General features: G+C 43.3%; 1 protein-coding gene across 4 annotated transcripts in view; it reads right to left on the bottom strand.

Annotated features, from left to right (window-relative positions):
• DENND2B (DENN domain containing 2B) overlaps positions 1 to 25,862 on the bottom strand; it is a 182,632-nt gene that overhangs the window by 138,310 nt on the left and 18,460 nt on the right. For 2 of the 4 annotated variants that reach the window (XM_076344035.1, XM_076344038.1), the window contains exon 2: positions 6,634 to 6,727. The gene's annotated coding sequence lies outside the window, so the exon portion shown is untranslated. Of the gene's footprint in view, positions 1 to 5,977; positions 6,115 to 6,633; positions 6,728 to 25,862 lie in introns of those variants that run through there. The other 2 variants (XM_076344036.1, XM_076344037.1) reach the window with 2 other exon arrangements.

Raw genomic sequence — 25,862 nt, 5'->3', positions numbered from 1 at the left:
AACTGCTGGATAGAAAGTGAAAAAGCCCCACTCTCATTGCTACCCTTTCCGCTGTCTCCCTTGTCCCTAAAGTGAGGAGGAAGAGGGCAGAGACAGCACATGGCAACAGGCAGGGTCTGTAAGGACCTCAGCTCTGCACGTGTTTTGGGACCACCTCCTCCACACCTTGACAGCAGCTCTGGCCTAGCTCAAGGGAACAGTGTTCCTGCCCAGCTGATCACCAGATCTTCATCAAGGACACAAGCTCTCTGCACTGAAAAACATGCAGTCTCCTCCCAGCCCATGGTGACTGGGGAGCAGTTTAGCCTTCTCACCTCATGGCACTCTTTGCCCTCGCCTTTCATGAGAGTATCCCAAGCAGGGGCAGAGGGAACAGTCCCATGACATCACAGCATCATGGCAGAGGCTCATTGCTGTAGGAGGGAAGACCTAAATGGATCATCTTACGCAGCTCCAGGGACAGGACTGGCTCTTCTTCTGCACTAAAGCCTCAGATGAAGCTGTGCTTCAGCTGCCCAGGCCGGGAGCAGGGTCTTGCTTACAGGTGGCACATAAGGGCAGTGCTTTCCACAGGAAATGACAGGGGTGGCCGTACAGCCACCTGTGTGTGTCCCGGGGTGATACCACTCAACTTGCAACCTACTGTCATGTGCTGCTGCTAATAAAAGAGCACTGAAAAACCAATGTTTGCCCTTACGTCTTCATACATTCCCAAAAGCCAATCTGCTGCCTCGAGCATGAGTGTAGCGGGTCAGTGCAATGGTGAAACCCAGTCTGATGCACAGAGGAGCAGCTCTAATCCAGAGCATCAGCTGATTACACAAAGCATATGCAGTGTCCAAAAGTGGGGGTTTTTTCACTCTTGCCTCTGAAACCAACTTGACTCTTCTCCAAAAACCAACACCAGAATGAGTCACTTGAAATTATTTTTTAGGCAGGTTTCTGAAGTCTGAGTTGCGATACGTCCCCTTCCCTGCGACAACATGCCAGGAAACCCCCAGGGAGCTCTCCCAGGAACTGCTAGGGGATGAACGCAACAGGCTGAGCTGTTCAGCTTCTCACCTCCCCCAGCACGGGTTTGAACATGTTGACACCAGAGTGGTATAAAGACAGTTTTGTCCCCTGCAAATCTTTTGGATAAACAGGGTTGTGCTCTACATCAGAGATTTTTCTTTGTAACTTTAGTCAATACTTTCTTGGCTTGCCACTCGTGACAACTCGGTCGTAAAACAGCTCTCTCTGGAAAACGCTGTTCAAATTAATCAGCTGTCAGCTATTCTCCTTTTAAAACTAATAATAGAAGGTCTGCATGGGCCTATGAGAGACTGAAACATGGGAATGAGAATAGCGCAGCTGCAAATGTTTCCATACTGCTGCAGCTCTCAAATTGCTTTTTGCTCTCTATCAAGGAGGCATGAAATAGCATTGCAGGGAGCAGATTTTGTACTGTCAAAATTGTCCAACTGTCCTCAGCATGTCCATAATGTGGTAAATGCTTAGTGATGCCTTTTAACTTTCAAGCATGCTTTAAAGAGGGGAGCGATGTTCTGGTCATAAACCAACAGGCTCAGCTGGACCAGGAGCACAGGATAATTTGATGGCTTGTATCCTTTGGATGCCAGCTGCACAAGGGATGCCAAATTGTGCTTTTGCCATTGGCAGAAGTTTTAGCCTCTGATTCATCTTCTTGTCATCAAACTGCAACAGGATGGGGAACAAAAGGTTCAAGGGGGGAGCCCTGCCTCTGACAGGACGGGGAAATGGGACTCCTTTGAACAGCCCCTTGCATACAGCAGTTTGGCTCCAAGTGGGCAGAGAGGATTAATGCTACATGAGGCTTGAACTCAGAATAAGAGCTGGCACTGAAGGAAAGCAAACTGTGCAACACTCCTCTAACTGCTTAGGGGAACTCTGTTGTTGTCACGTGAAACTGAGGAACAACTGGGAGGCTCTGTTCAAAAAGCACTCAGGGTGGAAGCACATTTGCAAAGCCTGATGAAGGAAGAAGAGCAGCACCTGCCTCTTCCAGGTCTGCCTGCAGCTAGTACCATCAGGGACTTTGCCTCTAGCAGCAGTAGGTTCATTTTCAGCCTGAAAAATATTTTTAAAAGCCTCTCAGGCTTTTAAGAGAAAGAAGTCTAAATCCCAGACCGGAAGCCTTAATTATAACAGATTTGTGTGAAAGTTGCCAGATCTCTCCCTGCTCTGTGATCAGGGCTGTGCCAAGAGTCTGCTTTGTGTCACACTAGCAACTGTGTTAAGTTCAGCAAAGTAACTGGGTCAAAGATGCAAAAGCAGAACAGAGATCACTGATTAGCACTAATGAGAGCCTGCACTGCAGAGCAGAATGACAGCGCAATCATTTCAAGGTTCTTGCTGTAATTACAAGGTAGCCACACTCATATTCAATGTGAGCTGCTCCTTTAGCACGTCACATTTTACACCTTAGAAAGTCACTCGGAGTCACCATGACCAGAAAACAGCACGAGAGGAAACAACTGTGAGAACTAGTTGTTCATACTGCTGAAATTCAAATTAACTTGCAGAAAATAAGGAAAGATTTGAGCATCCTCATAAGCAGCTCTTCTAAATATGCAGCACTGTTGTTTTCAATCAATGAATTCCATCTATTGTGAGCATAAGGTTACAGATGGAGAATACTGATCTCATGTTCAAAAATTTAATGATGCATCTGTCCACAACTGTAACACCAGGTGCTCTGAAGATCACCCGACCTTCAAAGAAAACAGCAGAAACAGAGACAACTACAGTGTTTTTCCAGTGTCTCACAGACTTTCCCTAAGAAGAAAAATCAAAGGGACTAGAGTTATTTAGAGCAAAAACAAGTATTGAATGATACAAACAAAGTCAGTCCTAGGCTTCTAGATAGCCTCATCTCATTTGCAAACAAAGCAGTGTATTTCCAAGTAATAAAGACAAATATGTCAACATAGCAATTAACCTGAAACTCACTGCAACAGACAACAGGGAAACATACACTGTCAACCTATGGATAGAGGGAATACTAGCAGTTACACAAAAGATGATCTTATGCAAGATAAAACAAGCAATTAAAACATTATAACTCAGAATATAAAAATTACTCATTTGACAATCAAGGAGAGAGAACAAAAAAAGATTTCTACCATGCCCTTTCACTTTCTTTCTAAGTGCAATGAGACAGGACACAACTAATCCTATCAAAAAACCACATTAAGCTCTCTGGAAAACTCAGAGCCACTGACTGTCCACAGACAGAATGTGGGCATAGAGCCACTGGCAGAAACGTGGTGGATGCATGGGACCAACGAGGTGATTTATGTCAGGACAACATAAAGCAACTCACTTCAGGATACAGAAGTGAATGCACTTATAAAGTGACAACTACAGTAGGCTGCAAATGCTGGGCTAGGGACCATAGAGTACCTGTCTACAGGAGCTGTGTTGAGCCCAGAGCCGCTACGCCTGCACAGACTGCTGCAAGAACGCCACACGTGTTACCAGGTATAGCAGCAGCCTTCTTGAGTTGCTTACTCCCTTAATGGATGAAAAAAAATATAGCGTGCCAATGCTTATGTGCTGTTGGTTACATTTATGCCCAACCATAGTAGGTCAGCTATAAGGTATCTTGTTATGAGTGTAGTTATAAATATATTATGTTTTATTGATTTTTTTATTATTATTTCCTACTGCTAAGGTATACATAGTATATAACACGCAAACTTCATTTGGAACCATTCAGAATGCTAGGACATATGGAAATTATATTAAAGGACTATGGGAACGATGCCTTGTATCACTTTTCAAAGCAACATGTAAATACTACAACACAGACCATTAAGGGAAATGCCACTCAGCCATGAACACTGGGAGAGAACTCACCAGGTTTCCCGCTGCATCCCACCACACAACAGATAAATGACAAAAAGTAACTGTTGCCTTTGGAATGCCCAATTTGCAACACCTTGCAGAGATCTCTCAGGAGTCTCAAGCTGACCATCTGTAAAATGTAAGCACTTAAAAGCAGTGGTTCTGATTTTGAAAATCATAATCTTTTTCTGTCTCAGAAATTTCAGGGACTAACAGCATTTTCCCACAAGTGAGCCTTAAACTTGGGTAATCATTTCAGTGTTCCTTCCTAAGGAGGGGGATGGTTTGAATTAACACATCAGCTCCATAGATATTTCATTCCTAGTGAAGAATGGCACAAGGATTTCTTATTAAACTGCTCCCAACCATCAAACGTATGAAAAATTATTATTTTTTCCAAACACTTAACCAGGTTATTAATTGATATTCACTAACAGCAGTATTTTATTTATAGAATCAAGCTGGCCAAATCTGGTAGGCAAGAGGGGACACAAAGCGTTAGACTGTGCTGATCAGCCCTCAGTTCGCAGATGACAGCTGTCAGTTCTGTACGCATGTTGTAGAAGGATTGCCTGCTCCAGGACAGCCTGCTTCTCCCTCATGAGTTCTCTGCTGGCAGATCACAGTGCTAACAGTGTTTTTCCCCCTAAAGTCTTCTTCAACTCCTCCCTGAAGCACAGCCGATACTGCCCTTTAATCAAGGAACAATTTGCACACGCACACACACGCACATACAAACACTCATAAACAACAGCTATTTGTGAGGAGGGGATGTGGGCTCGAAGGATCCGATTTCCATTCACTGCACTTTCCCCCTCTAGGACAATTTTAGGAGAAAGCGGAAATAAGCATCACCATTATCTCCAGCGTCTGTTAGCAGCCACGCTGAAGTCAGTCAGCAGCGCCTGGCATTGTTTGGAGGAACACAAAAGACCTTCTGTTTGGAAAGTTCAAGAAAGCAAGCAGAGAGCCTGTGGCCTGGTTCTACAGTCAAAAGACTGAAACAGAGGCTGAGAAGTTCTCAGGCAGAGGCTGGTCTGAAGCCCTTTGAAGTTGACGGGAAAACTCCCATGGACTCCAGCACGCTTTCGATCATGCCTGAAACGCACAGAAGGGAGCAAAGCAGCGTAAAAGTCGAAATGAGCATCTGCTAGAGGGGAGTTTAAACAGCATAGGGGTGACCTAATCTTTTCATCATGGTTATCGGTACAGTGTATTTTTGTGATGTTCGAGCAAGTAGGATTATATCAATTTTCTAAGTCTTTTCATTAGGACATAGCAGTTGCACATTAATCATTAAGTATTTTTCCACTTAAAATGCTATGCATGCTACCCTAATGTTGAGTGTTGAATACAGCATTTAGCAAACATCTCTGACGAAAGGGGGAAAAAAAAGACCCTTTCAAATTGCCGAAATTATTAGCTTTCTGCCTTCTTCCCCCGCTACCCTCTCCCAAAAAGGCTGGTTTAAAGCTATGAAAAACACAGTCCAGGACTGAAAACCTTATTAAAGAACAATGCTGCCAGCATCATCTATTCATAAGCAGCAGTTTGAGACAGCCCAACCCAGAAGAAACTCTTTAGCAGCACATTCTCCAAACAATTGCTAAAGGATCCCAAGTGCGTGGACGTTCCAAATCCTCTGCTTAATTACGGTGCAATTAATTTTCTCATTAAAGATGAATATAGGAGCATCCAAGAAGAAAGAAGTGTCTTCTGAATTCTGTAACACTTCCGTAATTATTTTCTTCCATATAGGAGTAATTGTTGCAGTGGTTTTAAAGTTTGGTGCTGTCTAGGTCCTAAATGACATTTTCTGGGAATTAATTTGTTAGAAACTTTTTTTTTTTTTAAACACTTCTTGCAGCCTTTGCACAAGATTCAACAAAGAGCCAAAGTATCTTTTTTTTTTTTTTTGTAAAAATGCAGGATGTTTCCTCTTTCCCTGGCTAATAGAATCCAACTGTTGCCGCATGACATCATTCCCCAGAGCTAGGGAATCCAAGCTCGCTCAGACACTCGGCTGGGAGTAAACACCACGGAAAAAAAAAAACACACCAAACTTTAAAATGGGAGGAAATAACATTAAAAAGGCAATTTTTGTTACCTGAAGTTTGGAGCATTTCCCTTTCCACTCCATTCTCAGATTTGTATTTCCCAGACAAAACTCTGTCTTACTATTTGAGGCAATCAGAAAACCAGTCGTTTAGTGTCTAATACCTGCTGTGCTTCCCACAACTCCTTCATATGACCTTTCGCAGCACTGATTCCAGCTAAAATGATTGCAGAGAACACAGACTGGCCGGGCCAGTTGTCATGGAGATCTCTCTCTCTCTCTCTTTTTTCATACGCGTGCGCGCATACACACACATACAGATTTAAACAATTCTGGGAGGCATCCACAAAACAGCATGCCTTTTCATCAGCTAAGTTTTTGAAGCATTCCACCCCTCCTCCAAGCCCTCCCTAGAGTCAGCCCAGGAAGCTGAGCTTTGGTCATGAATCGATTGTTGAAATTAGAGATATTGCCTTTTAAAAAAAGAAAACCACCACAGAACTTGTACTCTTTTTCCCCCAGGAAGGAAAAGAGAGATGTTTGCTTGCCAAAGCTTTGAACTGAAAGTAAATCTATTGCATTCAAACCTGCGGGCTATTTGTCTTTGCCCGACTTGTTATGAATTTGATATCTGAAAGCACTAAGGCTTTGTTGAAATACAATCATGCAGATTACAAGAAATGCTGCTGGCATGGCCGACTCCTTACCTTGCTGTTCTCCCAGTACCCAGCCAGAGACTTAATTAGCACAGGTATTCATCGTGGTCATGCAGGACTTCCTGTATTCTTTCATGTTTCTGTACTTAAGAAGAAAAATGTGCAGGTCAGGAACATGCAACTCTAACAAACAGAAAAAATCCCCCAGCCAAACAAGAAAAAACATACATTTGGAAGTTTTCTCATACTGGCTATAAGTTTATGTGCCTCTTACCCAAAACTCACTATCTCCCAGTTAAAGGAGAAACCCATTTCAATGACATTTGCGAATACAAGAACTGATTAGTTTACCATATTCACTGGCACCATGGTTGCAAAACAAAACTTATTCCAAACATAAATAAAGACACACAACATTTTTTCCTTGACAAAAAAATTCTAAATTAATCCCCAGCAACGTCATATGGGAAAGCCTGGACTGATAAATCAAGAGAACAGAAAATACTTTTAAAAAAAGCAAGAAAAAGAACATTTAGTAAGGAAATTCAGTAAAAAGTATTTGGACTCAGAAGAACAGCACTGTGCTCAAGGTTTTTACACTTTGAGAAATAGCTTGGAGACTTACTCTTTAGAGGATTTAACCAGAGTCAGTCATTCAGTTTTAAAACTTCATAAAAGATACTAAAGGGGCTGCATGACTCTGCTTTCTGCAATGCGTTGTATAAGCAACAGTCCCTCTAGTGGGCATAAAATTGCAAAGCTGACTATGCCATACTAAGTAGGAAATCAATTTCTTTTTTCTCTGTCAACCACTTCATTATGCTGTTATGATATTCCACCCCTGCGTTAAAAACTTAAAATAAAATCAGCATATGCAACCTTTTATGTTATTTAGGGAGGTGAACACAAGAAAACGTGTACGTGCATTACATAATCAACACAGCTAGGTTTATACACAAGGACATATAAAAGAGTTCCAACATATCGCTCTTCTGGTTGTGTTTGTAACATTATAGCAAGGGTGGGATTAAAAAAAAACTAGACAGTGAGATAGCTGAGATGTCTTGTGGGAACACCTGTCTCTCCATATAGCTATCATAAAAATATAAACTACACTGGAGCATATTATTGACTGTACTTCTGAAAACTCTACATTTTGTGAATGACAGAGCTCCCAGCAGATTGTACACCTAAACCACCTCTCTTTCTATCAAAAACACTACCCAAAGGCTTATACGTGAGGTGTATTTTACAGTTACCAAAAACTGCATGCAGACTATTCACAGGTAGACGAATATAAAAAGACAGCTACTTCAGCTGTCAAGAATCCAGAAGATGCTGAAATGACATCACATGAAATAGTTTTTCTAGACATGAAAGCACCACATGCTAAGCTTGCAAGTTCACACTACGTTCCCTTTGAAATGCACCAGTGAAGCCCAGCAGAACCATAGGAGCCAAATATAAAAAATTATGACATGATTTTGTCTTGAAAAGTTCCCTTTGGTGTATGACTGAGTTAAACTCATCGCATGCTGCAAGTGGGCACAGTTTCAGCAGCATAACTGGGGAAAGAGGGAGCCGGGTAGCTCCTCCCAAGAAAGGAATGTTTTACCCTACATCACCGCAAAGGGAATGCTCAAAGACATGGAAGTAATAAAAAAAAAACAACCTAGGAATTGATCAATGGACAGGTGAAATGGTTGATCAGTCTCAGATTTTCTACAGACCCCATTACTGGCAGCATGGGAGTACGTACCAACCGTCTGCATCACATCCCACTCCAGAGTTTATCACAAGGCTGCGTAGCACTTCATTGGGTGACTACATCTGCATATATGGCAAGGATCTCAGGGGAGCATGCAAGCTAGCATTTATAAACAACTGAAAATGCTCATTGCATTACATACACACTCAGTTACAGTTTAAAGTTCCAAACAAAACAAATGAAGTTGTTAAAATGTATTACGCATGCACAAATATGTAGGTACAAAGCACAATAGTAAAACTATGGCCCAAGCTTTTGTTTTGGGCAGGTGACTACCACAGAAGACCCCAGACAAGTACATTTCCATTCTGAGCTTCATTAATACACTCCAAATCAATTCCTTGCCAAAAGGTGACATATTTTGCTCAGATTGGCCCCAGTGAAACAAGAACTATTCCCATCTTTTACTTTTATCTCATTGGGCTCTTCTGTGGGCACATCAACACCTCAGAACAAAATTTAGTATCAGGACAGAGTTTAGTATCATAAGCAGAGGACATGATGAACAGCTGATATTAGGTTAATTACAGTGTCATGGCTACGCTGTAATCAAAAAGCATTAGAATATGTATCCTCATCCCCTGCAGGAGACAGATAATCCATTACTCACACATGGCTGATGTTTACTTTCTTATTTTTGATACACTTCCCATTTCTGACTGGTTGAACACGCTCCTTCCTATGCTCTGCAGTCACAAGTGCAGGATGCAGAAGCCACATGATGCATGCAGGAGCAGACATGCACTGAAAAGGATGAGTGCACAGCGAGAGAGTCCTCACCGGGGCACACCTGGCGTCTCTGCCCTTGAGACTGGAAAGGGAAATATGAGCCGATCTCTCCACAGGCTGCGTGGTCTGAGATTCTTTAGTGAACACTTTCCAAATCAAGCAGCCATCAGCAACAGGGGAGGAAACAAAAATCAGATTTGCTCCTAAACATCTCATGAAATGTTATCACTTTCACTAGGTGAAAACACAACATCAACTTTGGGATTTAAAAAGACAAACCAGAGATGAGCTACAGACTAAGCTGCCCACAACAGCAGCGCAAGTCTCTGGTAGGTGTAAACGGAAATTAATCACTGCACCAACTTCAGTAACATTTTCCTTTGCATTTTTTAAATAAACTGAAGTTCTACATAAAAATACTCTTGTAAAATGATTTATGATTTTTCCCCCTCCTCAAAAAACTTTCTGCGCTCCAGAAGTGCTTCTGCCCCTTTCCCATAGAAGATGACCACTTTATTTCTCTTGCTCTCATGTCACCTCTACACCACAGTTACTGACCATCTTTCCAGTGACCTCAACAGATATGTATCTGTTTGAACTGAGATAAATTTAGGACTCGACAGCAAAAGGTGAAGTTTAAATACCCTGTCCCAGTATGTTTTTAACCCAATACCATGGAAAGGCAAGTGCCTGCAGCTCCTGCTGACCTCACTGGGAAAGGCAGAGAGCTAGGCAGCATTTCCTCATCACCAGGCAGTGACTTGCAGAGGTATGGAAATAAGGGAAAAGGCCCCAACCAGCTCATAATGTAAAGCGTACATGCACTACAAAAACTGTGCTCTTTGCACTTTATTTAGAAGCCCAGTACTCAACACTTTTGCACAGGACATTCTGTGACTACCAGGTGGGATGAGAAGATGACAACCAGGACAGCAGCCACCATACTCTTTGGAGCAGTTCCACGACACCATTGAGTTCTCCTTTGAATTAACAGTCCACAGCACTGGCCTTTATTGTTAACACCAACACAACGGCATAAGAGCGCAGCAATAGAGCAAGTGACACAAGACAACACCTCTGACCCCAAAAGCATCATTCTACTGAAGTGAATAAAACTTCCACTGACTTCAGTGGCACATTAACTTCAATTTGGCCTCACTGCATCATGTTTTGCTAGGATTGTGGTATCACAGTAAATAGTACAAAAGTATATCATGGCCCTGCAAACAATAAAGCAAAGGAGTTTACGCAACATATGAGCCCCCTGGTTGCAATGGGACTGCACAGGTATAGGTCTAAGATCAGTCATTTATGAACTTGTTTTCTTCTCCCATTTCAGCATCAGATCCGTTACCCATAGTATCTCCACAACTCTCACTTCTAGCGGGAGAATTAAAAATTTCCATGACCTCTTTAATAGCCCAACGAGGATCATGTTTGAAGCACTGTACTGATTTCACTAACCCAGAAAAAAAAGTGTGTGTGTATATATATACACACATACTATATGTATATAGGAAATGACTAATCATAGCTGTGCACTCTTTGAGATGCTGCCAATCCCTTTATGGCCCTATATTCCATTTCAGTTTGATCTCATTCTGCAAATGAAAGCATGCCATACTTGGGTCTGACCCTGGCGTCTCAACTGGGTGCAAGACAGCAATTTGCAAAAGTTGCTAAGTGATTCAGTGAAACTAGGAGGATATCTGTACCTGGGGGGTCATGACAAGAAGCTGACACACACTCAACTCCTGTGCAAACACTCATTCAGAAATAAAGGGGCTTAACTTTGTGGCTATTATTGCTTTAGGCCCTGATTCAGCAAAGCACTTAAACGTTGACTTCAAAAGAACTGAAAAATATGCCAAACGTGCTACAATATTTTACCAAAGTGGTGCTGTAGTAATGTTGTATATTTTAGAAAAGAGAGACGGAAAGAGTTTTTATTTGGCAATTAAAGCTTTAAGCCATTGTTTGGTGATATAACCGGGACACACTCCCCATGCTAAACGTACTAATGAGGTTGAAAATCTGCTGAGCAATAAGCTGAATAATTCCTTAATAAAACAACTTTAAACCTGAACAGTGTGGAATTAACTCATGTAAATGCCTGGTTTGAGAATTATCCGTACCTATGGTCTGATTCATGACAGGAGACACATATTACAGCTCACCCTGCTAGGAAAGCAGTGCAAAGCCAAACAAGCCATACAAACTGGCTCTGGGCCCAGGCAGCCAATACAGCCAGCCCTCAACATCCCAGTGCTGCAAACTGTGTCAGATGGCACCAAGCCAAGGCACAAGCCAAGCCATGGAGATGACCAAAAGGTGGGAACTTCATGTAAATAAGTCCTTCTGCTCCTTAACTCTCCAGAGCATGCCCTGCCTGCAACCCATCTGCACTCCAGTCAACACCCTTCCTGTGCATGGCTGTGCTGTATCCCAGGCATGCCTGAAAAGGAAAGAAAGGAAGCTGTAGGACCAAAACTGATGGAGGGGGGAAGCCCCCGAGGGGAGACTATTTGTCCTGTCTGGACAAAACAAGAAAATTTGCCCTTTATAGGTGTCAGTCTCTTCCTATACCTTTTTTTTTTACTGCATATATCCCCATCAAGCGTGGACTTATGTTCCAAGAAGAGAGGCAAGTAAGACAAGCAGGCTGCTTCTGGGAATTAACCATATCAGGAAAGATGTCAATGAGTTGCTTGAAATTCCACAGGAATTCTGATTTGACCCTACACGAATGCGAGACATCTCAATTTGTCTTAGTTCACTACTGTTTCTTTTAAGTAAAAGCCAAAGGACAAGTTTCTGTTGCCCTCATTCACAGTACACATCCTGCGACACAAGATGCTGCACATGGGACTAGAAGGCAATTTAAAAAACAGATCCCCTCACACCTGGAATTGCAATGTAAGCAGGACTCAAGAATATAACTCTGGGAGGACTAAATCTTGTGTGCATCTGAGCAAGTGCTGCAAAGCTTTGACTTAATGGGAACAGAGGGGCAGAATCCTTCTCAGAGCACATAAATGATGGGAAGACAGATCCTTTAAGCCAAATCCCCACCTGAAGAGCTACTTTTCAAATTCTTGTCGAGGTAGACCTTCCTGTACTTGCATTCAGGTAGTGGAACAAAGAAGAAGATGCTGTTGGGAACCATCTTTATTGTTAGATTAGCTCTACAGAGCTAATCAAGGGAAGAGCATCTCTTAGCAAAGCAATGGACACAAGGACAGGTATGTTCAATAATGCAGTGCTGGTTTCTGAAGCAGAACGTGATGGCAGTTGGGTTTTTGCATTTTCCCCTCCCTTGCAAAAGAGCTCTAAATTTAAACTCAAAATGGAAAATAAGAGAGCCTAAGGCTGAGCAACCAGTATGATATCACCTTGTATACATGAGAAAAATCATGACCAATATCACTGTGCACTCTTTGAACTTATAGATAGATAGATAGATAGATAGATAGATAACAACAGCATGTTTTGTGATTCCTTTTGATCATCAGCTATGAAAGTTCACAGGAAGTTTATGCAACCCCTTCTGACTGGATAGATCTTATCTTCCAAAGCCTATTAGCCAAGACACTCTAAGAAGAAAGTGTCAGCCTGATGTTCTTTTGGACAAAAAGCAATGACTTATCTGTGGGCTAACTTCTGCCATTGGCTTGCTTTATTTTAGTCATGACTTGAACCTCCAAGTTGGCCTGGAGACCCTATGAACTGCTGGTCACGTGCTGGGGGGATGCCTGTGAGCCCTGCTTAGCATCCCTGGCGAAGTTACTGCAAGCACCATCCCAGCACTACTCCCATCACCTACACCCCACAGAAATCAAAGCCAGCAACGTCATGTGTTTTCTTAGGCATATAATGAGTTTGTCTTTCATATTGCCATAATCATCACAGCAGGCAGATTTTTCAAGCCGCAGACAATAAAGCTATTTTCTTCTCTATTTTGGATAGAGCAGATAAACAAAATATTGCTTTGAATATACAACTCCTTTCATTCTTTCATTCATGGCCCCTCAGTGTGCTTTACAAAGCTGGGTAAATGTCACTCCTGCGTGGCTGCTTGGAACAAAGGAGTTAAGTGGCTTTGTGTGTGAGGCTGCACAGTGGCCCCTCAGATACAGTGTGACTGACTGGGTTCTGAGCACCAGGCTCTGCTGCCTCCCCTGAGATCATAGTTAGGACCTGGAAGGCAATCAGGGTCAGCCAAACTCCAAGGGATATCAGAACTTTTTTCTTCCTGGAAAACAATTTGCTTGGGCATGGGAAACAGCTGAAATGAAGCTTTCCTTCTAGCTGGTTTCCAGTGCCATGGAGGAAATGAAAGTCAGTGACAGTGCAGTGACTAGGATGAGCTTGTGCAAAACAAAAGAAATCCAAAACCAGACCATGCAGACAGTTCAAAAACATTTTGTGAACTCTGTGTTACTTTCTCAGTACCTCAGTGCTTCCTGGGTTTAGCAATAGAGTGTGGTACAGAGATGCCCAAATGAGCCACAACTATCATAACTCCAGAACTGGAAGCCTCACAGCCCCAACAGCACAAGGCAGTGCTTGAACTAGCGCAGCTGTGTTTTTTCAGGAAGGAGGTCATGCCTCCACACAGTGCCCCACTGCGCTGTGGGGCCGTGCAGACCTCCTGGAGTCAGCTCCAGGGCTCTCCGTGCCGAGCTCCATTGTGTGGCACAGACATCCCCTGAGCAACATTCTGCAGACCACAGAGGAAGCCAGTCCCAGCTCTGGGAATTGAGCTCCCAGTGCCCGAACTCTAGATGAATGCCTTAAAAGCAAGGTCATTCCTCCTCCTCCGATTCTGTGCACTCTTCCAAACAGAGCTGGGGGAAGCTTCTGAAAACAGCCCCACATCACCCACATCCAAGGAAGGACACTCCCAACACCCCCTTTTAGGCTGCTGGGGAATTGCACACCTACCTGTCTCCTCTTCACCACTAACAGTAGAGGCTATTATTTAAGGAAAAAAAAAAAAGTACACATCCTGCTTTACTCTCATCAAAACAGATGGCTCAGAGATAAGATTTTGCCTCTTGCCATGAAAAAGCATAATTTCTTCTTTTAATTAAAGTACTTCCCATTTTAGAGACAAAAGAAAAGCAAGAATCGACATTTTTTTACATCAAACTGAAAAGGGCGGAACTTGGGAAAGTATCCAGTGCTTTTCTTCCAAGTCTGGGAAAACTATACAGCTTATATAGGCCAGGACACTGTTATAGATATTTTTCCTTTAAAACACTGGATAAGGTCCATGTAGTCACATGATGTTCCCCATTGCTATGTACATTGCTTTAAGGGGATGGACAACTCGCGCTCTGGAACTACTGCTGCTTGCTGTTCATACTACAAAAATGGTGAAATCCCACAACACAAGCTGAGTGTTAGCCATTAAGCGCACAAAGACCACACACCAGAAAGTCTGCAAAAGACCTTGCTGCCAGTGAAGAAGTGCTAGCAAAAGCTCCACTAAAAGTTCTGATTTCTAGCTACCCCTAACCTGGCCCACAACAGCATGAGCCCTGAATGCTGCACCAACATCTCCATCTAAACACCACAGCAGGAGCAGACTTCTAAAGGCACTGCCCATTCCCAATTAATCACATGGAGTTATGCCGAGATTTAAACATGTAACTTATGGCTGTTACCCTTGCAGTTGGGTATGTGTATGTTCACTGCAAGCACAGGTTAGTGCCTACAATGCTGGAAGCAGATTACGGAAAGTCTGAACTGTAAAATTCAAATCATTAAGAACATGCATCACAGCTTGCTTTGGGGAAAATTCCCCATTCAAGAACAGACACGTTGATTACGACTCCAATTTTCTAATTTCCTAACGTGTGAAAGTCCCATCAGCAAACATGAGAGCTCTGTGCTTACTGAAAGCATAAAGCAATACCCTCAGTTTGCCAGAAAGAGCTGAAAGGGGTTTTTTTGCACATATACATAGGACTGAAACCCTCTACTCCCCTTCCTGCACCGTGTGAAGGGACCTAACAAGGACTCAGAAGAATCAAATGTTGTTCTTGATTTTGACGCCTTGGATAGCTTTCTTTGCCTAGTAACACAATACCTGTCCGGCTTTCTGAAGCACTGAGAAATCAGAAGCAAGCAGTATTGGAACGATGCAGTAAGCTGCAATCCCACCATAAACTTCAAACAATATGTATCTTTGATCACATTACACAATTCTGTACATTAATCAACCTCCAAGGCTGTTTCCAGTTTCTTAACCTGCTTCACATCTATGCATTTTTGATACTCCCTTCAGCCTGAAAAAGGCCAAACATGAATAGGGTTTCTTCGTCATCCCTACCACTGAAATAAGAAGCTTTTCTCACAATTTACACAGCCCCAGAATACAACAAAAGCAAATGCAGTCCTGAGCCAGTGAAAGGTTTAGAGACTGATTTTTCCTGCCTGCATAGGACGAAGTCAGAACTTTGCACCATTTTTCTTAGCAAAGATTTTGTATCTGATCACACTCTAAAATATTAGATACTTGCCCTGCAAGATTTAAAAAAAAAAAAAAAAAAAGACTATGTTGTGGGCCATTTTTTAAATACCCTTCATCCAGCTGCGTTCAATATAAGCTGCACTGCACCTGTCTTGCAAGAACCTCCACAATGGTTAAAAACACCATACAAAGCCTCATGTTTTATCACGAGTTTCATCTCTGGTTTACCGGGGTGTGACCTGGAGCAAATCTTAGCAATTCCAATACCTCACCTCCACCAGAGTGGCTCTCAAGTGTAATTCACGTGGCTTGCGAACCAACTGTAAAATAAAACAGGAGCTTGCAACCCCAGTTCCTAGACATCTAAGACAGTTATGGAAAGCTAGCAAACTAACACAATATAAAAGAACACATTTGTAAAACACAGTGCCAATTTACATCCATTTGGAATGGCACTTCAATACTTTAGGAAATATAACCCTCCCCTGCAATTCAGCACAAGCTACAGGTAACTGAAACAGCTTTCTGTCTTGGTTTCCTTATCTCTAAAGAGCTGATAATAACTGAATCTATTAGAAATACTGTATAAATTTATTAAACTTCCTAAGGTGGCCACAGACTGCTGGAAGGAAAGCATTGCTGTATTAAGAAAGAGGCTGACTACACCTCTCTTAATTTAACCAGATTCCCACTACTAAGCCCATTTAGGAGGCTGTATTAATATAATCCTCAGAAACATTTTCACTATACAATTTTAAAATCAGAAGCTGGGCTAGGGAATGGAAGTGTCGTGCACTGTCATGCACACACAAAGAATGAGAGTCAACTGCTTGAATGCTGTCTGCTGGATGAAAGAGCAAGCCCACTAACAGGAGGTGATAAAAAAACCCATATGCAGCACAGAGCACCTCTAAAAGCCAAAACAACAACAACAGGCATTTGAGGTGGATAGTGGAGCAGACCGCTATGACTCATAGGCTATAAGTCTAGTCAGTGAAAAATCTGGCAGAAGCGTGCTGTTTGACTATGTCTGTACACTCCCAAGAGATTTATAGCTGCTTATTAAATCATCTGTTGCTGTTAAAACCAAAGAAACTGTATATGTTTCACTGGATTTTACATCTGCTCGAAAGACCCATTAACACAGAGTAGAGCTTTTTCTATTGGGCGAGCCATTCAAAAGATTTTAAGACATTACTTGTGACAGGAAGTAAAAGCTACACAAGGGACAGGCTGGAGGGGAATCTGAAACCTGCGGCATCAGGATGGGTCTCCCTCACTGGCATCTCTGGTCTGCCATCTTCAAAACCAGATGGGTCTTTTGAGTGACAAATAGTTTCTGCAGAGGAAAAGGAAAGGAAACAAGTACTTTCCACAGAGGAAAGTTCTGTTGAGGAAATAGTCGTGTCTTCAAGCAAGTGACCGCTGTGGCTTGAGGCAGTGTTTCATGGAGTGTGGTGACACATAGGCACACGCTGGTGGCAGAGGACCTGTCAAACTGCGAGGAGCAGGCAGTGGTATAGCCCAATTAACTCTCTTCACACAAAAGTTAAGCTCAGGAGCTGGAGGGAAAACACCACTAGCCCTGCAGTTTCATCTCAAAACCCAAGGGAAGAGGAAAAGGAGCTGTGCACAGCCCTGCTCCACACATGAACACTGCCACTTGAGCACTGGTTAGTTCACAGAAGAGCAAGAGAGAAGGATGGGTAGGGCTGTCATTCAATCCACCCTGTTTAGATAAGCAAGCTATTTTGTTATCTCAGAATGCTCCTTAGAGTATCTCCACCCCTACCCTTCACACATATTATTCATTGAAAAAAACTTGCACAAGCAAAGAACTTTCCTTCTCCCGTCTCCTCTCCCCTCAGTCTTACTTTTAGTTCTTTTTTCACCCTTGGGCACATTCACAGCTTAGCTCTCCAAGATAGCCATCTCTTAATGGTAATGTACAAAGATGTTATTAAATAGAAGCCATTTGCTGAGGCATACATGGACTGAATGTCCTGAATTCACAAAAGGTAGGAAAGTTTTAAACATTTTAAATTAACCCCTTAAAAATAAAGAAAAATCCAGGCACGTTTGCCAAACATCTGAGAATGGAGAAATACTGTACCCATGGCTACTTCAGTGCTGACACTGGAATAGAGACATACTTTAAAAACACAGAAAATGCCCTTCTGGGTCAGACCAGCGGTGCATCTAGCTCAATACTCTGCCTTCAGAGGCAGTGAAAGGCAACGCTAGTCGGGGCAAGCCCAGGAACCTAGCTGCTTTCTGGCCATTTTTCTTTGTCTGAGACTGCAGGCTGTGCGTGAGCAAAGCTGAAAAGCAGTAAGATTTGCAAAATTTTGCTAACAGTGCATTTGTTACTCTTGCTGTACCAATGAAATCCTATTAAGTCTGTGAAGTGAAACATGACAGAAAGCCATGTCTGAACTGCCGTACTTAGCTGAAAAGTCAGCAACTTGGGAGTTTGAGAGCACAGTAATAAAATCAAGACCCACGCCAGCTTACACACACAGAATGCCCAAAGCCTGCAAGTGAGGGAGCTGAGCACCACCATGCCCGTGGGTGCAGCTGTGGCAGATTTGCCAGCACACACTGGATGGGGGGACAAGAAGGGATGGGCTGTTCAGCACATTTCTCTTTCATGTTTTTGAATTGTTGCCTTGTAAAAGTCAATTTGCTAAAAAACGTGACAAGATAATGGTGGCTCCTGCTGAATCTGCACAGCTATGCTATGCCAAACTGATTTCTGCAGTAAATCACGTGCACTCTCAAAACACAAAGGCAGGGCTGTACAGCTCTGCGAACTGGTTTATACTATACATTTATTTTTGCCAAAAATGACAAAATGTCTGTCAGCCCTTGTTTTTTCTCTTTCTTATCTCTGTATTGAACTGTCTTCACTTTAGCACGCTGAATCAATACAGAAGGAACAAACACACATGGTGAATCTGATCTCCCAGCAATCTGTATGAAAACCTGAGTCAGCATAGCTATGCTCAATAGGTTGCAGTGTCCTACCCTACAGCTGCACAGACCCCAGCCACCACCAGCTTCCTACCCTTACAGTAACTAACTTTCTGGGATGTCAATTAGTCATCCACATGTTGGGGCTGATTTAGTGCCTTTCCTCTTAAAAAAACCACTATAAAACAACATTGGGGGGGAGAAGAAAATAATTATGGCAACATCCATACCCAGCACAGTAATACCACATCTAAGCCCATTCAGGGTGAGACATCGTGACTAAGGCATATCATCCCTGGAGCAGACTGCCTAGCAGGCTTTGGACTAGTCACATGTTACAAGTCTCAGATGGTGGCATGGAAAATCAAGAGCGTTATTCAATCCTGAATAATCATCTTCATATCTTTTGATTTGGCTCTCCCTTCTTAATGGGAGGCAGCTACGCTAGTTAACTTTCTTGCTCTGTGTCAACTTTGCCCTCTGTGCCATGCACACAGCAACACCATAACGCACAATCTGTGAACTTACAGCAAATGCGAATCTGGGCCAAATCACTCCAGATCAACACCACCGCAGCAGTGGATGTCACCCACCCCCCACACACAAACACCTCCCCAGTGATCCAGCCACGTAATAAGTTTCTTCTTCACATTGCAAAAGAGAGAGTTTAGCACTGCGAGGGAAGAGGAGTGATCATTGTATTTCACAAGCACAGGGAGCACACAACTATTGCTGTCCACTCTCACTGGAGGAAACACCGTATGAGAACAGTTGTGAGAACTACAGCAGCCTTCCAGACCAGCATGAAACCTGAGTCAGCTCTTAGGCAACCTGCTGAAGTCAATGCTTAGCTTTCAAGCACATGCTCAAGTATTTGGCTGAGCTGGGACCATTTTCAAGTGTGGGATGCAGAATCCCACTCAATGGTTGCTCCAATGACAGACTACAAAAGTATTCTTGATATATAATAATGCAGTAATTTATGGGGGTGTGTTCTCCCTTAACCAGAACCTCAGGCTCATCTGTTCTTCACAAGCAATTGTTTCTTAAGGAGCGTTGCTATGCCCCTCATCTGCAAACACGGTGAGAACAGCTGCCAGACGCAATAGGAAATGGTTTATACTGATTGAAAGTATTTCTGAAACCCCACCAATTCTGCTCCACAAGAAAAAAAAAAACAAAAAAACAAAAAAACACCAAAACCAAAAGACACCAGTAACAAGAAGAAAACCAAAGAGAATTTTATAGTCTTTATTCTGCATCTTTGCTGAGAAGTAAGGATTTTTGTTTTCTCTTTCAGACCATCCTGTTATTCACACAGTGAATTACAGACCTAACCAATTCTATAAATGGTTGTTTCCTGAACTCATGGTTTAAGTTTAAGTCAAAGGAAGATCATTCAGATGTGAAGCACGACTCTTCTCTGGCAAAGCAAAGCCATTCTGATTCCTGACGATGTTATATTTAGCTTACTTTAATTGTCCTGATCTGCTGCCCCTTTTCCTCAAAATCAGAGCGATAGATGTCAGAAGAAAAAGATTCTGCAATCCTCAGAAAGAAAGGTCACCTAGAGGCAAGCTCGGAGCCAGGAGCCAGGCACTGCCATCCCCGTTCTCACCCAGCTTGTGCTGCTCGCCCGCAAGTGCACATCACGTCAGTGCAGGTGCAGCCTGTTGCCTGCTGGTGAGAGCACGAGCAGAATAAGACCTTCCAAACCCTAAGTTTTAATTTTAACATGGTACCACTGACCTACCCAAAGTTACACCAAAATCTCAGGGCCTCAGTGCAGGATTATAACACTTGTTTGCCTAATACATGGGTTATCATAAAGATGTAGTTTTAACTGTTACTGTTTGTGGATGACTAATGCTCTTCTGATGACCATAAACCTGTGACTACTACCTGCAGACAGAGACCATTGATGAAACAACTAATGCCCTGTAAAAGTTTTTTAAAACAAAACAAACACATATTAGGCAATACAAGGTTAACCTTGTAACCTTAAGGTAATGCAAGGTAAACCGTACTAGCTCTCTACAAAGGTACAGCACCTACCGAATACAGGCTGCTTCATTAAGTGGGTAGTATCTAGTTTTGAAGTCACAGTTCATGCCTATAATTAGCCAAGGTTTTAGATGCCCAAGTACCTGTTTGCACCTGTTAATCAGGTGCTGAAATGACTGATAAGAAACTCTATCCTCAGACACTTGAAGGCAAAAGATTGTTCCTGTCATTAATGTGTCCACAAAAACGCAAACACCATACCAGCTGCTGGGCTCCAAAGCTGACCCAGAGCATACAGCCATTTAAATATAGACAGCACCCTGGTAATCTGCCCAGTTTTAAGGCTGTAACGATGCAGTCAAATAACAGGCTGTCCGAAAACCACACAGCAGAGCAACTAGCTACACCCCACTCATTTGGTTATTATTGATGCAAAGACCTTTTTCCTGCATGCCTTACTGTCTGAATCAACAGGCAAGTTTCATAGAAACTTCAAATCCTGGAAGGGTTTTTTGGGGCAGGGGGGTTGGGGGAGGGTTGGGGGGGGGGGGGGGAGAGTTGGTTGGTTTTTTTAGAACAGCTCAGTGCTTTCAACCTGTTTGCATTCTACTAAATAAAACTGGATAGGCATTGAAAGGTGCCAAGGACCAATCAAACCTTCAAGGGTCTGAAAATGAAACCTCAAAACACTTTGTTCCCAATTAAAAACCGTGGAAGCAAATTAGATTAGCTTCATCTGGGTGGCTGGCAGGAAAAAAAAGACTCAATGCACAATCACATCTGATCTCCTGCAAAGCTCTGCTCTGAAAAGCAGGCGTTAAAGGAGGGGAGTGCCTGGGTAGCAAACAGACCTGGTCAAACACCCCTGCTCACCTTCACTGCAGACTTCAGCGCAGTTACTGGAACAGGAGCAAAGTGGAGAGCATGGTCATAAGGCTGTATTGTCCTGATTCCAGCTTATGAGTTAGCACCTCATTTTACATGTAAGACAAAAGCAGTAGGAGATGCTCTCTGAAAAGTTATTCCTTTTCTCCTTTTTTTTTTTTCCCCTCTCCTTCTAGAGAAAGTATTCTTTAGACAAATTGCATACAGTATGTGCAATCCTCCTGCTTGGAAAATTTTGCTTGTTATTAAAATCCATATTTGATGGGTTTGCTTGTCATGCCAAGGCCCCCAGCTTCCATTCTCAGGGATTTACTGAAATATTTGTTTATTTACACAGAGCTGGAATTCTGGACTTCCAAGTACTCTTCTGGCAAGATCTTTGGCCATGCAGCCAAAGTAGCACTATTAAATACATTTCCAGTGACATCAGTAGGAAAGTAACTGTGCTGTAAATAATTACGATTACACAAAGGTGTGGGTTTGACCATCTCTTGTAGATACTCATCCGTGTTAAGGATAATGAAAGATATCACTTCACCCCTGCCCCAAGACAAGGTGCCGGTTCCTTCCCATTCAGTGAATGCAATTGCTTCACCACTCCAGGTAGAAGCAATTTTCTCCTGTCGTGCTTGCTGTGAGAGAGGCTGAGTCACAGTCTCATCTCCTGCTCTCCCTCCGACACCACACCAGCAAGTGGACGGTGAGAATAAAAAGAAACTCGTACTACTGGGTTTAAGTACTTCAATGCCTTGAGACAGGTCCCCGAGATGCTGTGAGATGACCTAAACAAATCACAAAATTTTAGGTATAAATAAAGGTTGAACTCCTATTAGCTTTACAGATTTCAAGCCTTTGGGACTCATGTTTCCAAGCTTTCCCACATAGCTATAAAAGCCAGAGAGGGTCAAGATTTCTAATAATTACTGAACTACAGGAACCTGGGCCTTAAAAGAAGGAAGAAAAAAACCCAAACTAATATTTAAAAAATCCCCCATTAAAATTGGTAGAGTTGGCAAGAGTAAGAAAGAAAAGTTGGGGTTTTTTCTTTTGCATTTATCACCCACCATCTCCCACACAATCACACTGTGTAAGAGCACACTGTGACAAAACATTCCTAGCTCTCACTTTAAATGTCCTTAGCCACTGTAATTGTATACACAGCAAACGTGAACTGCTTCACTCGCCAGCAAAACACAGCAGCATGTGGACCACAACATGGCAGCCCTTACAGGATGCTTAAAGATGAAGAGTGAAGAGAAATCAACCAGACTAGAATTTGAATACTGGAAGGCCAGACCAGCACACCCTGACCCAAATGTCTGCAATGCCACATTTAATGACACAAATGAGAGACATTTGATGACCATTTGTAGTTTCAATGATCGCTTTCTCTCCCTGTGTGAAAGCTGACAACTACTTCTTGCAGGATGCCGCCAGCATGTTGGGGGCATGACATAGCTGTAGTCTCCCTGGGGAGACAGGATTCAGATGTGACACACCCCATGTTCTGATACCACGTCCTACCTACTGAAGGTCAACACTTCCCTGCCCCACACCTTCTGTGTTTGAGAAATCAGAGGAATTCATACCCCAAAAACGGCACTTCTGGAGATGAAAAACAAGAACAACTTAGAAGGGATCCACCAACCCAGGGCACAAGGTTTCACACCATCAAAACTTTCTGGTATCTTCTTGGAGCAAATATCAGCATATTCATCTGCACATCAGGCTTTTCTCAACAGGTTATGGTGTTTGAGAACATCTTCTTCCCACTCACTAGCTCTACTTGTAACCCTCTCCATAGCCATTCCTCCAATTACTGTTTCCACATGAATCATTATGTGCTGCCTACACATCAGCTTCACTCCCAAAAAAATATCTGTGTTCACTGCAAAAATGCATGCTACCAAAGACCATTCTTCCAGATCAAACTGCAAGCAAGCAAGCTGCTGTGTGCTCCTGTCCTAAACAACCTGATCAGGACTTTCACAAAATAAACACACAGGAACCCCACATGCAGTAACTTCATCCCAGCCGCCAGGGAAAATGTGTGTACAACTCATAATCCTGGGGGACCAGCACACGTCTGATGTTCCCTTCTCTGGAGAGGCAGCACGCTACAGATGGCAGTTGTATGAAAGTATACTATTGAGGTACAGATCAGCCTATGAATATTTCTCCTTGGTTGTATAGCTCCCTTTGAACTCTCCCATAATTGCACCAGCCTTGTACACACATGTTTATTGCCTGAACTGTGGATGGGAGATGCATCTGGCGCCAGTTCTGTGCAAACCTTGTAAGGCTTAATTCTCAAGACCACTGAGGTCAGCATGAGCCTTTCCACAGGCTTCTCCAAGCTTGGGACCAGACCCATGTTCCTTCATTTTACAGGACATCAGAACTGCACTGAATATTTTCAGGCAAGTGTAGAGTCAGCAGGTTAATGCTGCAAGACCAGGAGAGTGACCTGCTCAGCAAGCTTTTTCCACAAGCTCTCAAGGCAGACCTCATTCACTGCACTCGGTGTTCATTTTCTTCCCATTGACTCAAGAACAAGTTAGACAGAAACTGGCCACGAATAATCCTAGGCTGGAAATTAGAAATACATTTCTAACCACTGGACTAACAAAGTACTGGAGCAGCTTTCCAACAAGCAGAACCACAGGGTCAAAATGGTACCTGCTGCATCATTTAAAAGGGATAAATCCACCTCACAATAGCAAGGCATTGGCTTTGACTGCCCAAGAGGACCCTTCTAGGGCTGTGGACACCATTGCACTGCTGCGGGGCAGGCAGGTAACCTCCCCACAGCGGGAACCTGATTTCACCACACCCTGAGCCCTTCCTGCCAGGACAGCATACGAGCACTGCATATCCAACACCCAACAACAGAAATTTGGAGGAGAGAGACACTGTTTCCTGAGCTCATGTTGCTTGGAAATACCAGTCACTGGGAATTTGCCACATGCCAATGAAGCCAGTGTTGGAGCTGGTATCAGAGAGTAGAAAGGCCGCCTAAGGGGTGATGCTTGGGTCAGTAGATTACACTTCTCCCTCCCCAGCTTTTTCATCCGCATGGCTTCTGCACCCGGGCTTTTCAGCAGCTCTATTTAATATTCAAAAACAAAACCATACACTGAACCAGATTTATTTTTATGCTCCTTTAGCGTGTAGGCAGAATGTCAACTGGTTCTAAAGAAACAGGTTCAGGGAAAACACTTTTTCTCCCCTTTTCCAAAACTTATATTCAACCAAACTCTTCATTAACACAGAAACGTCCCTCTCTTTGGCACGCATAAATGTAATTAGTACACAAAGGGTAAGACAGCAGGATGCCATAAAATACAAATACAACACTGTGCTTTTCACTTTGTTGTATTAGGTTCAACAAATAAAGTTCACCAGTGCCACCACCCAAGGACAGTCTTGTGGGCCCTTTGGGAATCATCCCACCCATACCACAAAACAGTGCAGGACAGAAGGCAGGACAGAGGGAGGCTGCCTTAATGGAAAGCTTTATTTTATCGTGCCAGACAGGAGCAATGCCTGGAAAGCTTTAAACGAAAGATGCTGCAGGGCAGAATATGCCTATCCTGCACTAGTAAGTGTCTCCAGAGGGGAGTGGTCCCCATTACTCAGCAGGCAACTATGTGCCAGCAGAGGAGTTTACAGTTTAACCTTAGGCATGTGTGAAGTGTTATTACAAGGACTAGCTGGAACAGCTGCTTGGGTAAAGATGCACAATGCCCTTCCCTGCCTCCCTGTGCCTTTACGAGAAGCACAGGGGAGACACTGGCTTCTGTTAACTCAGCGTATCCTTTCCCACTCAAGTGGGCAGAGACAGTGGAGAGCGCTGGCAGTCCTGGCTAACCATATGAGGGAGGAAGGGAGTGGATCCTCCCCCCCAGCTACAGAGAGGTTTACCGTGGGACTGCAGGGGACAGCAACAGGCAGAAGACAGCAACTCCAGCCCATTAAGACTCATAACCCATTTTTCTGAGTCTGCCCCTCAGGAAGTGAAATGTTGCACTCTCCCTTGCTTTGGCTTGGGGTACACTCATAACTCACAATTTGGCCTCCAGCAAGGAAGCCCTACTACTCCTTACTTGCACTCAGTAGCGCTTTATTCACTGAGCTGTCTCACAGAACCCAGAAGGACTTCTTACATAGTAAATAACACGTGCCATCAGCACGTCAGTGTCTGGCCCACATCAGAGCAGCTGCTGGAGTCCTGAGTGCACCAACAGGCCTTAAATGCCCTGACCAGCCTGACCTGGGACCTGGAACCACACAGCTGCTGCCCAAGGGCCTAGAAGCCCGGTTTCAGCTCAGGCTGAGCCAGGCTGCAGGTTCGTCCACCCCCAGCCCTGTCCTTGCTGGGCCCAACTTGCTGTCTGGATTGAACTTTGACCCAGCTACTTCCCTTTGCATGTGCCCAGCGAT

The sequence above is a fragment of the Aptenodytes patagonicus genome, chromosome 7 (assembly GCF_965638725.1).
Source record: "Aptenodytes patagonicus chromosome 7, bAptPat1.pri.cur, whole genome shotgun sequence".
Lineage (NCBI taxonomy): Eukaryota > Metazoa > Chordata > Aves > Sphenisciformes > Spheniscidae > Aptenodytes > Aptenodytes patagonicus.
The sequence above is the reverse complement of the archived record's forward strand: the minus strand, read 5'-3'. Positions and strand labels throughout refer to the sequence as shown.